Genomic DNA, 13,149 nt, shown 5'->3' on the forward strand with positions numbered 1-13,149 from the left:
TAATGCCAAATTAATCTGTGAAAGTACTTGATTACGTATTTTACGTCTAATACCAAATTTTACCGTTGTGTAAAATCTTAGATTAATAATTTTACAAATTTTCGTATTCTTCGGGAACCCACAATGTACAAAATGCTTTAAAAGACTGAAAAGTGAATTATACTATGTCTTGTAAGTATCACAGAGACAGGAAAAGGATGCGAAAGATCCTTTATTTAACTGAAATAAAAGTTAACAGAAGGTAATATTTATGGCTTACAGAAGCCAGCATTTATGGCTTAAATCAAAGATTCTAAATTTGACTTAACTAAGTGAAAGTTAAGTTAGCCTAATGGCTACACAAATAGAGTAACGCGCAAGTTAGCCCTGACCTAAAGTCGACGTGATAAGCCTAATGGCGAGAATAACGAAACGTCGCAGAAAACAACTCTGAAACGAACATCAAATTAGCAAACTTCATCAGGCAGAACACGCTCTCGCTTCAAAATCTTCCTTTAAATACTTTCTTCTTTCTACCTCATTTGAATATCGCGCGAGCTAGAAATTTAGATCCTGGCGAGAGAAAGCAAATTAGGAGGATAGGAAAGTTCATTAACATAAAATAACTAATTAAAAACTAAACAAGAACTAAACAAATTTCTTTTAACGATTTCAGGTTGGAACTATAAACTGTATCCAATAGAAGAAGGAACTACAGAAATGGTTCAAACTCTTCAACTGCTCTCTGCAAGTGAAAGATAAATCGCTCAGATGTTGGAATTCTGGAAAACTGAACTTTTGGATTGTTTTCTTTTGGCAGATAATCCGTATTTGCTTTTCCATAATTCAATTAAATCATTTTGTTTCTAATAAAAAAATGCTGTGATGTAAAAAATTTTTTTAACTGATGTCACTCATATATTACCGCACTATCCAAAAGTATTTTCTGTACATTTTATATTCGTCACTCAACCGATAATGACATTTAGCGCAATATTTTTCAACCCTTATATAACAGGCTAAAAGACATTGGTTAGAAACTTGCATTTCTTATTTATCCACCACCTTGAAAAATGGCATCATGAAGGGGATTCAAATGGATTAGAATAGTTTAGATCCAATGCATGCTAAATCTCTTTTGCTATAATTCAATCCATTGCGCTATCTGATCGGAAAGATACCTTGGTTGTATTAAGGGAAGCGTTAGGCTTTTTTCCGCCCGTGCAATCTTCCAATGGCTCCTAAATTCTGCTTCCCAGTGCTCCCTAAATTCTGAAAATTTTGCCACCTGTAAATTATGCCTGGAGCACCGGCCTTGGCGAAGAACTTTCTATGGCAAGCAGGTTTGTATTCATGTTGCGCATATAGAAAAACCACGAACACTGCTACGCAATCAACACATGCACTGGCATCTGGAACCAACTCTGATTACCAGTAGTGAGGTGGTAAGGTTTATGTTAATTTTTATATTTATGGCTTAAATCAAAGATTCTAAATTTGACTTAATTCTAAATTTGAGTTAATCTTTAATTAAAAGTTACTTTCCTATCTACCTGAATTTCAGCTTACTACTTCCGGCCGGAACGTTGTTTCAGAATCGCCTTTAAATACAAATGCTATAAATGACTTCGTTAGTCAGCTAGAGATTCTGACTAGCGCGCGTTCGCCTTTTTTGACTATACTCTCTCTACAGCTATTTCTACGATCGGCCGTACTTTAGGCTCTTGATAGCTTCGCTCCTAACTAGCGTTAAGAGGCCAACTCTGTTAGAATATTGACAGCGTACGGCTATATCTTTTTAGCTAGATTAGTTTAGTTTTAGTTCTTAATTTCCTGAGTTCAAGCTCGAGTGGAGGCTTTATTGTAACTCCAAGAAAGGAGCCATCTGTTAAACTTTATTTGGAATAATAAAGGGTATTTAACTCTTCTCACGTTTTGTTCTCTGTCTCACGAACTCAAGCGATTATTCGCTTATCAGTTCTTAAGGTTCCTCAGTTTTAACTGCAACTTAAAAGTACACAGTTTGGAATCGTACAAGGTCTTATCCGTTCGTATACTGATTTTCACATTCGGAGGAAAGAATCAACAAATCAAAAAATTTCTGTCCATCTACGAAAGATCCCAAGCAGCAAGATAGCCGAGATTTGTGTCTGTGCCGAACTACCCAGAAGAAAGCTAGAATATCCTTGACTATTCATATGTTCGACACCAGTACGAATTTTATCCTTTTAAATGCGATATGAAGAAAACGAGTACACTCCTGCTGTGTTAAACATTAAGATCAATGAATGTTCTTTTTTTTTTTTTTTTTTTTAATTTCTGCTTTCCTTACAACCGTCATAAAGAGCAAGCAAGATTCAATGTGGCTGAGGCATGATTTGCAGTTTAACTACTTATTGGATGTCATTTTCCTACTAACTGGAGTAAGAAACTAAACCTAAACTCAACATATAAAGCGCACCGCCAATACTGGAAAACCGAAAACTAAGAAACAATCAAAGAACCGAATAAACTAATTAACCAAATTTAAAAAACTGGGCAGCTCGCCATAATTGCGTCCTCCGAGGTACATTCTTTGGCCTCGCCAGCAGGGTCATCTCGACGTTTATTTTGAGTTGATTCAACATAATATCTAGAATAAAATACGATACAATTAAGAATATTATTTTAACAATTTTGTGAATCGAGATTTTTCATCTTTCTAAAACATTGAATCACTTATTCATTTAATATAATCAATTTTACATAATTTTTAATATAAATTCACAGTTGTGAAACCTATTATTGCTAATTGCAAAATCTTTCTAACTAAATTACATAAGTAATCACAAATATATAATTCAACTTAGTTACAATTTTGGAAATTTACTACAAAATCAATCTACTTCAAAATATTCATAAACAATTAGATTATTTACAATTTTTATATTTCCTAACCGTGACTTTTCTTTCATAAATAAATACATCATATTTTCTTTTGAGATATTTTTAAAATATTCTTCTCTAATAGAGACTGTCTGAACGCACTCACACAAATAGTATATAAAGTCTGCATTTTGTGCTTCACAACCACACTTACATTTTATTTTCTTTTTTTGAAATCTCTTTAAAAATTCTGGACTTTGTCCATGACTGTTGCGTAAGAAAGAAAACGGTGAAGTTCATGCCAATATTTTATGTTATGTCAAATAATTGCAGCGTAACGCGTGATGCAAATGCAGCTTAAAGTTTTACCACATGGGGATATCTATGCCATTTGTCGTTAATAAAGATGCTTCAAAAGAACTCTGTTCAATGAGATCTATTATTAGTTTTAGCAAAAAAGGCCCTGTTCCTTAGCATTTATCAGCAAGTGTATTTTTAGCACTAGTAGTAATCGACAGTGACCTCTCGAGTGCGAAGGGTCAATTTATTTAAAAAAATTAACATATAACTTAATAACTTTTTAAAAGGGTCACTCGGTTATTATAGATATGTTCACAGCACATGCTCATAATACTGCTATATTTTGTTGGAAAATATATGTGGTACTACATACCAACCACTGTACACACGTTATTTGTAAAAGGATCTAATTTGTAAAAGGATCTGATAAAGATTTTTTACTGATTTTACAACTAACATAGCAAGCTCAGCAATCGCGAAATGATGATTTAAAAGTTATCGCCAATACAGTTTAAGAAAGTGTGGTCCAGAATAATGGAAAAGAAGATGTTTTTGACTTGCTTTTATCAAGGTCTAACCCCATTATAACTCGCAAAAGAAAACGACCTAGAATGAAATTCAAAACTTTGCTGAAAGGAATTTTAGATTCGTATCTTCAGAACATAATAAAAAAATAATTCCAAAAATATAGTGACAGTAATGACGAAGATTATAATGGAGAGGTTTTATTTTTCCCTTTGAATAAACTTCAGTTTTGTATTAAGCATATGCGCCGTAAGAATTTAGTTTATTTGTTTATATTTATTGTATTTGTTAAGTAAAAATTTGGTTTATTTTGTTGTGCAATATTGAAGAAATTGAAAATGCAGTTTTTTCCTCCCCCCATAACTTATATTTTTACTCACTCTTCATTTTGTAAACAAATCAGTATTTTAAAAAATTAAGTAAAATTAAGTATTTTAAAATGTGTTATTTGCTTTATTTTTCGATATCATTTTTCTGATTGATGCCATCAGATATTATCGCCCTGTATTATATTTCAAGACTTTAAATAATGAAGAATCTGCATAAATGTATGCATGTTTCTCGCAATGGGAAAAGCAGCTGTACCTAAAAAATACCAAAGTTTCGATAATGATGTCCTCCATTCGAACAAGGGCCCCTGGAAGCCCGAATTTTGAATTTTGAATTTGTTTTATTACCTTTTACATATTTCGTAAAACTTTAACGAATTTTTGACTAACAAACGCAGCGATTTCAAAACGAGCAATAGCAGCACTGAACGGAAAAAAGATTTTGTCTCCAGTGCATGACATTGTCCATCGGAAACTGTAAATATATGTTTTTAAATATTATGTGGTTTTACTGTTGAGTCAAATTCTATATGGCGTAAGCTCCAAGAACGAGATATTAAGTAAATAAAGTAAACATACAAAACGTTAATAATGTAAAGAAAAAAGAATTTTCGTAAAGCCACCTTAATAAGAACTTATTTAATAACAAAGCTGAACATTGATATGATAAACTAAGGAAAATCTGAGAAAAACAGAAAAGTGTATGCCAACAATTAATGCCGCATCGAGATTTCTAAGCGTATACTGCTATGCTACTTTTTAAATTTTTGTTATTTAGTTGTATAGGACAATAAGGTATTTCTCCCGCCTTCTTGGCATGACTTCGTAGTGTGGTGGTCTGCACGCTGGGCGCATACTCCAGAGGTCCGTGGTTCGATTAACTGCGAAGGCGTTGCTCATTTTCAAAGTCTCTTGCTTCCAATTAACTTAATGTCTCTACAGGGCGTAAGGGCGAAGAAAATTATGCTTAATAATAAAGCTAAAAAAATGGGTGCATCAGACTAATGGAATGAGTTCAGCAGACGTGAAAAAGATATACTATACATATTAAGCTCTAGTTGATTTACCCAAAAAAGTATCTCACTATTCCAGTTAATATTAAAAGCTCAATATTCAAACTAATGCAAAAACTTTCTCTATTCCTTCTTGATATAATTTCACGAGATTTCTTGATCTTCCAATATACTAGTTCTTTAATGATTCTGATTTTTTCCCAAAATAAGCCTCGATCGTGAAAACAACAGAAATATTTATTTCAAATGATTTTCTCATTGAAAATAATCGCTATTATTTCCAGAGATGAGGAATTGCATTTTGGTTTCCAATGTACAGTATTTTCATTAAGTTTCTAATTCCCTTCTAATTAATCTAAATCAAACTTTATAGCTGTTACAAAACTCAAAGTTACTACATATTCTATTTCAAAAGTAATAGAATAAAAATATTTATTTTCTTCTCGGCTGAAATTGAAAGGGCCCTGGGGAAATTGTTTCGTCTGCCGGAGATTAACACTTTTGCTTGCCTGCGCTGGCAACAAAAGATTTTATTTTCTTTTCAGAGAATGATGGTTTTTTAACATTCTTATTTTGAACGCAAAGAATGGACTTTTGTAAGCAAAGTTAGCTCTTATTCTCTACGTCGCTTTCGTTTTCTACAACAGGAAAGAGACACATGATGATAAAAAGAACTTTCAGAAAATGAAAATATTAAATCTTAATGCGCTGAGTAAACGCAAATGAAAATTTCTAAGGCATCAGAATTTCTCTTTGTGTTCTCCAATAGTAAGAGACATTGCATTTAATAACCTCTTACAAATGTTACCATCTTTTATTTCATCAAGAAAAAATTCAACGATTGTTTCTTCGGCATATAATATTCTCGAGCTAACTTCTTTATCTGCAAAAGAAGAAACCTAAAAATGCGGTTAACGCTTTATAAATACATATTAAACTTAAGTTTATAATTAGGTAAGAAATCAACCATATCTTCGGGTAGATATTGAATAAAACTCCAGTCTTTTATCAATTTCGAGACAATCAGACATAACGTTTGAGCCCAAAGGGGCAATTCAAGCAAAAGGTCTATTACTTTAGTTTTGGCATGTTGCATTGAGTTACTATAAACGGCAAATCACTTTTTAAATTGTTGCCACCAAATATTAGAGACCTGTATTATATTTAAAGAAATTAAACAACGAAGAATTTGCATAAATGTATGCATATTTCTCGCATTGTGATAAAACAACGGTACCTAAAGCCATCAAGTTTTGAATAACGTATGTCTCCACCCGAATATGGGCATCTGAAAGCCCAAATTCGGAATTTATTTTATTGTATACTAGATGGCGCCACCGCCTAATAGGGTGATATATGCTATGCTGCCCTCTACTAGCGTCTACATCCCAAAACGGCAGCCTATGAGAGAGGCGATTCTATTATTTTCATCGGAGAGTAGGGAAGTTAGAATGGAACGCCAACGGCAGTGCACGATGTTTGCTTACGTTAGGAAGTCCAGAAAATTGCAAAAGTGGATTGCTTTAGTTTCTGCGGTTACTTTAAGGGAAATATTAGGCAATTTTTTTTTTTTTTTTTTTTTTTTTTTTTTTTTTTTTTTTTTTTTTTTTTGGTTTGCTGATAGAGGGCAAATAAATAATTCACCTTTATAAATCCGCGTTTATCTATTTAAACTTCAGTAGATTTAACATGAATTGAATATATTTAATACAACAGAACGCAAGCTTAAGACTTGTAAATCTTTTAAAAAACAATACATCGATAGTTCATTATTAAAAACGTTTTATAAATGCATAGTTATCATATAATTAACAATTCATTCATGCATTACCTCATTATTTATTATACACTCATGTCCATAAATTAAGGATAATTCGGAGTCACGCGGAAATCGAACTCTTAAATAAATATATCACCTGTAAAATCACTACACACATCTTCAAGAATCATATGCAAATTTCAGGAGATAACCAGATGACACCGATGGTACGTCACAATGACGAGAGTGTAAGAGAGTGATATATAAGGAATACAGGCAAAGAAGTAAAATTTTTCGCAGGCGCTTTATAAGCATTTCAGTGCAATAACCGAATAGTTATGACACAAAGGACGCATTTGGATGATTTTCAACATGGTAGCAGCATAAAATTGAGTTTATCGTGAAGAGTTGTTGAGTCAGCAGTAGTGCTTTGAGTTCAGAGATTAGCTCGAGAGCGACTGACCGAGTCGGAAGCTGTACTTTAGTGCTTTATCGTGAAGTTGTTTTCACCATTATAGCTGATAATCTGAAGGCTGTGTTGCTGATTGTTTTAGCGTGTTTATCGTAGTTTTTTTTATGGCTGTAAACGTGTCTTGGAACTATCTTGTGTAATATTGAGGAATAAATTGTGTTATGATTCTTCATCACTTGTTGCCATCAATCACTCCAAATCCACGAACCCATAGAAAGCAACAATATTTATAAAAATTAGATACTTAATGGATCTGGATAAATTTCCTTACGCCCGTAGTTAAATTCCAAATAATCACCCATTTCAAAATCATTAACGAAATCAAAGCTCCTAACCACTAAAAAAAGAATGTCAGTAACTGAGTTAAATTCATTAAAGCACGGAGAATTTATTCTGAGCTGTTCAAGCAGTAACAAGTGGTGGTAATAATAACAAACAAAATAAAGTAAAAAATAAATTTTAAATTCATTCCATATTCAATCGGAATAAACCACATACAAAAACCGAAAAACAAGATTACAGTTGCGAACTGCAAGAAACGGGGGAGGGCAAAATGTGCTAAAGTCAAAAATAAAAATGAAATTTACGTCTTTCGCTGCATCGTCCACAGGAAGTTTAGGCAACGGAAGAAGTCAATCAATAAAACATCCTGTTTTTTAACCGACAAACACAAATTAAAACTCAAAATTTTAAAATAATCTTACAAAAACAATGTCATCTATGTCTTTATCAGTCCAGCCCCTAGAGGCCGAAACAGGACATCAAAAACATAAACAAATTGAAAATATTTTATGAAATAATAAGCAGATTTAAAAAAATGATTCGAGTAGATCGAGTCCAAATATATACTTGCGACAATAATAATTCAACACTTGAAAAAACAAAATCATATGCAGTTTGTAATCCCAAATTTGAAGCAGAAAAACTGTATGTAATAAATTTTTAAACATACAAGCCGTTTTAAAAAATAATAGTATAAATCAAAACCAAGCAAAAAATTTAAAACCTAATCAAAATTTTTCAATATGAGTGCATTGAGTCTAGAATCATGTAAAACACATGTAATGGAATATATGCAAAAATATAAAGTTAATTGAAAATTTGGTCTAAAAGATGTGAAATTTAAAAATAGATGAGTAAGCTATTAAAATCTATAACATAAGAACAACAAAAGTTTTGAAATGAAAAAATAATATATATATATATAATACTTGTATATACAGGGTGTCTCAAAAGCTCGTTGCCAAACTTAAACTCAGAATTGGTCGATATGCATTACTTGAATACTGCCGTGGACCAGTCACATGGCCACCGCAAACCCCCGACCTGACTATCCTGGATTTCTAGCTGAGGGGATACATGAAGTCCACAGTGACGCGACGACCGTAAATCGGACATAGATCTCATAACCAAGATCGTGGTAGCGGCATTAAGTGTCCATGCTGCATCTGCCCATTTTGAACAGGTCCGTGAATGTATGCGTCGACACTGTGAAGCATGCATTATGGCAAATGGAAGGATATTCGAACATGATCTGTGATTTAACCATGTTCTTTAATAAAAATCATATTAACACCTCTTCCTTTCTTTCTCCCCCTCTACGACCTCTCATCGTTTGCATTTTGGACACAAGTTCCTATGTAAAGCTTGATCATCATGGTATGACAGACCAGCATGTTAAGTTTGGTAACGACCTTTTGAGACACCCTGTTTATGTATACGGATGCCTATCTAGGAGCAAAGCCTAAAATACACTTCTTTGAAAAAAAAATCGAAGCACCAAGAAGGACTTTTGCGATCGTGACGAACAAAAACATCTTGATCGAACATGCAAATGATCAAAGTTTCAAGGCAAGTGAATAGGAATTGCTATTATAGCGCGCATTTCTAGTGCGCAATTCGCAAAGTATAAAACCAGTAACAGAGGCGGAAAATTTATCCTTTTTTGTTGCTGCCATTGTAATTCCGTAAAGAAGCAACTAAAGATGCCATTACGATGATATCGAAGACAATCGCAGACAACTAAACGACTTCGAACGTGGTAGCATTGCAGGGTTGCGTGAAGTTGGGTGGTCACACCGAGCAATAGACCGCCACCTGCAGCATACAGACACTGCTGTGCAACGATGTTGGCAGCAATGGTTGCTACAAGGAAATTGCCGACGAAATGAAGGCTCTGGAAGGCTAAGAATCACAAATGCGAGGCAAGATAGAATGATTGTTCGCCAGGCCCGAGGTACCGTCCACCATCTCACGGCGCTAGTCTGAGGCGGGGTTACGCTCACAGAGGCCTTTAAGACGTTTACCTTTGACCCCACAACACCGGCGGAATCGTTTGGAGTGGTTTAGCAGCCGATCATTCGTATAGTGTTCAGCGATTAATTCCACTTCACTTTTAAAGCTGATGACCCATTGTGTTCGTGTCTGGAGAGGAAGAGGCCAGCGGTCCCAGTCAGCCTTTGTTTTACAAAAGCATACAGCCATAACACCTGGTGTGATGCTGTGGGGCGCTATTTCTTATGACAGCAGATCATCTTCAGTCTTCCTCCGTACATCTTTAACAGCTCAACGATTTCTTGATACCATCCTGCTGCCGGTTGTATTACTCTTCATGGCACGTCATCCTGGGGCCATTTGCCAACAAGATAATACCAGGCCACTGTATGTGATAAATTTTATATATCTCTGGACTCGCATATCTCTGGACTGTCTCCGTGCGGTTGATACTCTTCCTTGACCAGCAAGGTCACCAGACCAGAGCCGTGTGGACTACCAACGACGTCGGACGTGTGTCAGTTCTGCTCCTGGTTTTTGTGCTTTTTCGCGTGTTCAAAGTGCCGCCGGAAATGCGCCGTTAGTGTTAAAGTGTGCGTGAATGTGCAGTGCATCGATTGATATATCGTTTATGTGTGTGAGCTAAGTATTTCTCTGTGAAATTGTGTTTTTGTGTTATTCACAAAGGATTTCTGGCTGCTGCAATTTTAGCGGACTTTTGTGCACATCCCCTGCCGCCTCCCTACGGAAATTTCCCGCCGGCCAAACACGTGGCACCGAGGTAGGCCTAACTTTTTCGATGGAATTTTTCTAAGTCCAGAAATTGGTCAATTGTTTTTAAAAAATTAATTTCTCAGCACCTAATTATGTTATTTTTACATGGTTTTCATCAAAATGATCAATATTAAAAGTTCTTTCTTTGTATAATATTTATATTACTGTATCATTGATATTTAACGAGTTAGGTTATAAATTTTATATTTATGTCTACTTCTGATTTACCTTGCACCCTGTATACTAGGCTTAACTCTACTTTTAATTTATGTTAGCTCGAAAAGGTTTGTCCTTTTGGCACTTCATTTTCGTCAATATTTGAACATTGTCGAGACGCAGAACTTTTCGTCGAAATCTTGTTTTCTATCATTTATATTGATAAAAATAGTGTTTTCAGCATTTTTATTGACTTTTTGACTGTTTTATATTATTCCTTATGAACTGTATTTCTTATGTCATTTAATTGTTTTTATTAGACTTTATTGTTTTATATCGTTGTAACGGTGCTTAACATCATAGTTTTCTTTTACTTTTGCTTGGGTTCTTATATACTTTGTATTATAAGTGATATATATAGATTTTTATTTATATGCGATATATATAGATTTTGATTTATATGTGTAACAATGTCACGATTATCTGTTGCACATGTAGACACAGTACCTATTGAGGACTTTGACCCATTTGAACTGATTACTACCGAACAATTGTATAGTGATAAAGTTAATCTATTGTACACTTGTATACACTCTATTGCTACTACATTCCGAGGTGGTAAGCATATTCTACGATCTGAATTACGAGATAAATTGACTCGGTCTTTAGACGCTCTCAAAGAGCTTGCCTTACGGATTATATACCTCCGCCGACTACAGCTGACGCGGAAGTAAATACTTCTACTATGGTGTGTTGTGAACTTCTGCATCAACAACCTCTGCCAATTGCAACTACACACGATTCCACTGTTCTCACGCCTGTTAAATCTTTGGCTTCTGCCTCGACTGTGGCACCTGCATCATCTGATGTCTCTTCAGCCCAACCACCTTTTACTTTTGCAGAAGTGCTTCGACAGCCAGTACAACCTAGCATTATAATAAAATCCAAATCAAAGAAAACAGCTGCTCAACTGCGTCAGGACCTACAGGTTCACGCACCGCTTAATAAGCTTCAAGTTGCTGTCCAACGTATTTCTTCTCTTCCTCAAGGTGGTTTAGAAGTCTTTTGTCGATCTCCATCTGACATTTCTCGCCTTGAACATAAACTTCAAGATACAAATCTGGACATTGCTGTAACACGTCGCCAGCGTCGTAAGCCCAGGTGTGTGATTCGAAACGCTCCTGAAGATCTTTCATCTGACGATTTGATAGCTGAATTAAGTGCAGCTGCTCATATACAAAACAATGGAATCCGACCTTTGTTTAAACTTAAAGAACGTACCCCTAAAAGAGTACGCTGGATTGTCGAAGACTCCACCACTTTCCAGGCAGTCATCGCAGTTCGAAAGCTCTTCTTCGGTTGGAATGCACTTCCCATCTCGGAATTTCTGGGCATCCTCAGATGTTAGAAGTGCGAGCAATATGGGCACACGCAGGATCGCTGTACATCACCAACCGTGATGTATTCTGTGCCTATTGCGCTGGCCCCCACAGTCTCAAAGACTGTCACGCCGAACTACCGGAGTGTATCAACTGTCGAGACAGCAACCACCATCATGGCACCTTGTATGACTACCGACACCCTACCTATGCTTCAGAATGTCCATCATATCAACGCACAGCAGAATACATTCGAAGTATCACCCATTACTAGAAGTACTTCTACCAGCTCTTCTACAATTTCTAATACACTGCCTTCACGCAGTAATGCTAATTCCTCTACTCCTTCTGGTGTCAAAAGTTCTGCCATGAATCTAGATTTTACTCCAGCTCTTGAACGTATTAATTTTATCCAGATCAATTTACAAAAATCTCCTGCTGCTACTGCACATGCTGTTGATTACGCAGTTAATGCTAAAGCCGATATATTAATTGTTCTAGAACCCTACACGAGGGATGGTAAGATTGTGGGCTTTCCACTACGCTGGTCGATATATCAACATGTAAATAAGGCAGAGCCTCCTAGAGCAGCAATCGTAATTCTTAATCCCTTATGGTCTCCACTTGTTCTCAAGACTGATCGTGACCATGTGGCTATATTACTGGAATTAATTGATATTAAAATTATCCTTTATTCCATTTATTCTCCACCAACAGCGTCATTGGAATCAGCACTTCTATTTCTAGAATATATCCGGCAACATTACCCAGTGCCACATAATATTATAGCGGGCGATTTTAATGCCCATAGTACAATATGGGGTTATTCTCAAACAGATGTTAGAGGTCGTCTTCTAGAGGATTTTCTTAACTAAGTCAAGCACACGGCTACGGAAGCAAAGCGAATCAGTGGGCAAGGAAACCCGAGTATCCAAAAACACCCGGCGAACGTCGACAGTTCAATAGTAATCCAGGAAAAAAGTCTGAAGGTCAGTGGAAAAAGAAGGAAAGCATGGAAAGGAAAAAAACAAGATTTAAACTAAAACGGATTTCTGCTGACGGGAGGGTGCGGAAATCCGAAGGCCAAGAAAACCCCTCTTCCTTCAAGTTAAATACAGTGATGGTGAAAAATTTCACTCTTCCAAAGATTGAAGTGTTGGTGAATAACATCCCAACCACCGCACTCCTGGATACAGGCGCGCAGTGTTCCTGTGTGGCAGAAGATTTTTTAAGAAGTATTTTCGTAAATACCGCATATATAATTCGGATAATACGACAGTGTTAGCTGCGCAGTGAGAAAGATGCAAGTGTATAGGTAAATTAC

The sequence above is a fragment of the Stegodyphus dumicola genome, chromosome 2 (genome assembly GCF_044657685.1).
Source record: "Stegodyphus dumicola isolate Sdum_Otavi_A_Nest chromosome 2, ASM4465768v1".
NCBI classification, from domain to species: Eukaryota; Metazoa; Arthropoda; class Arachnida; order Araneae; family Eresidae; genus Stegodyphus; species Stegodyphus dumicola.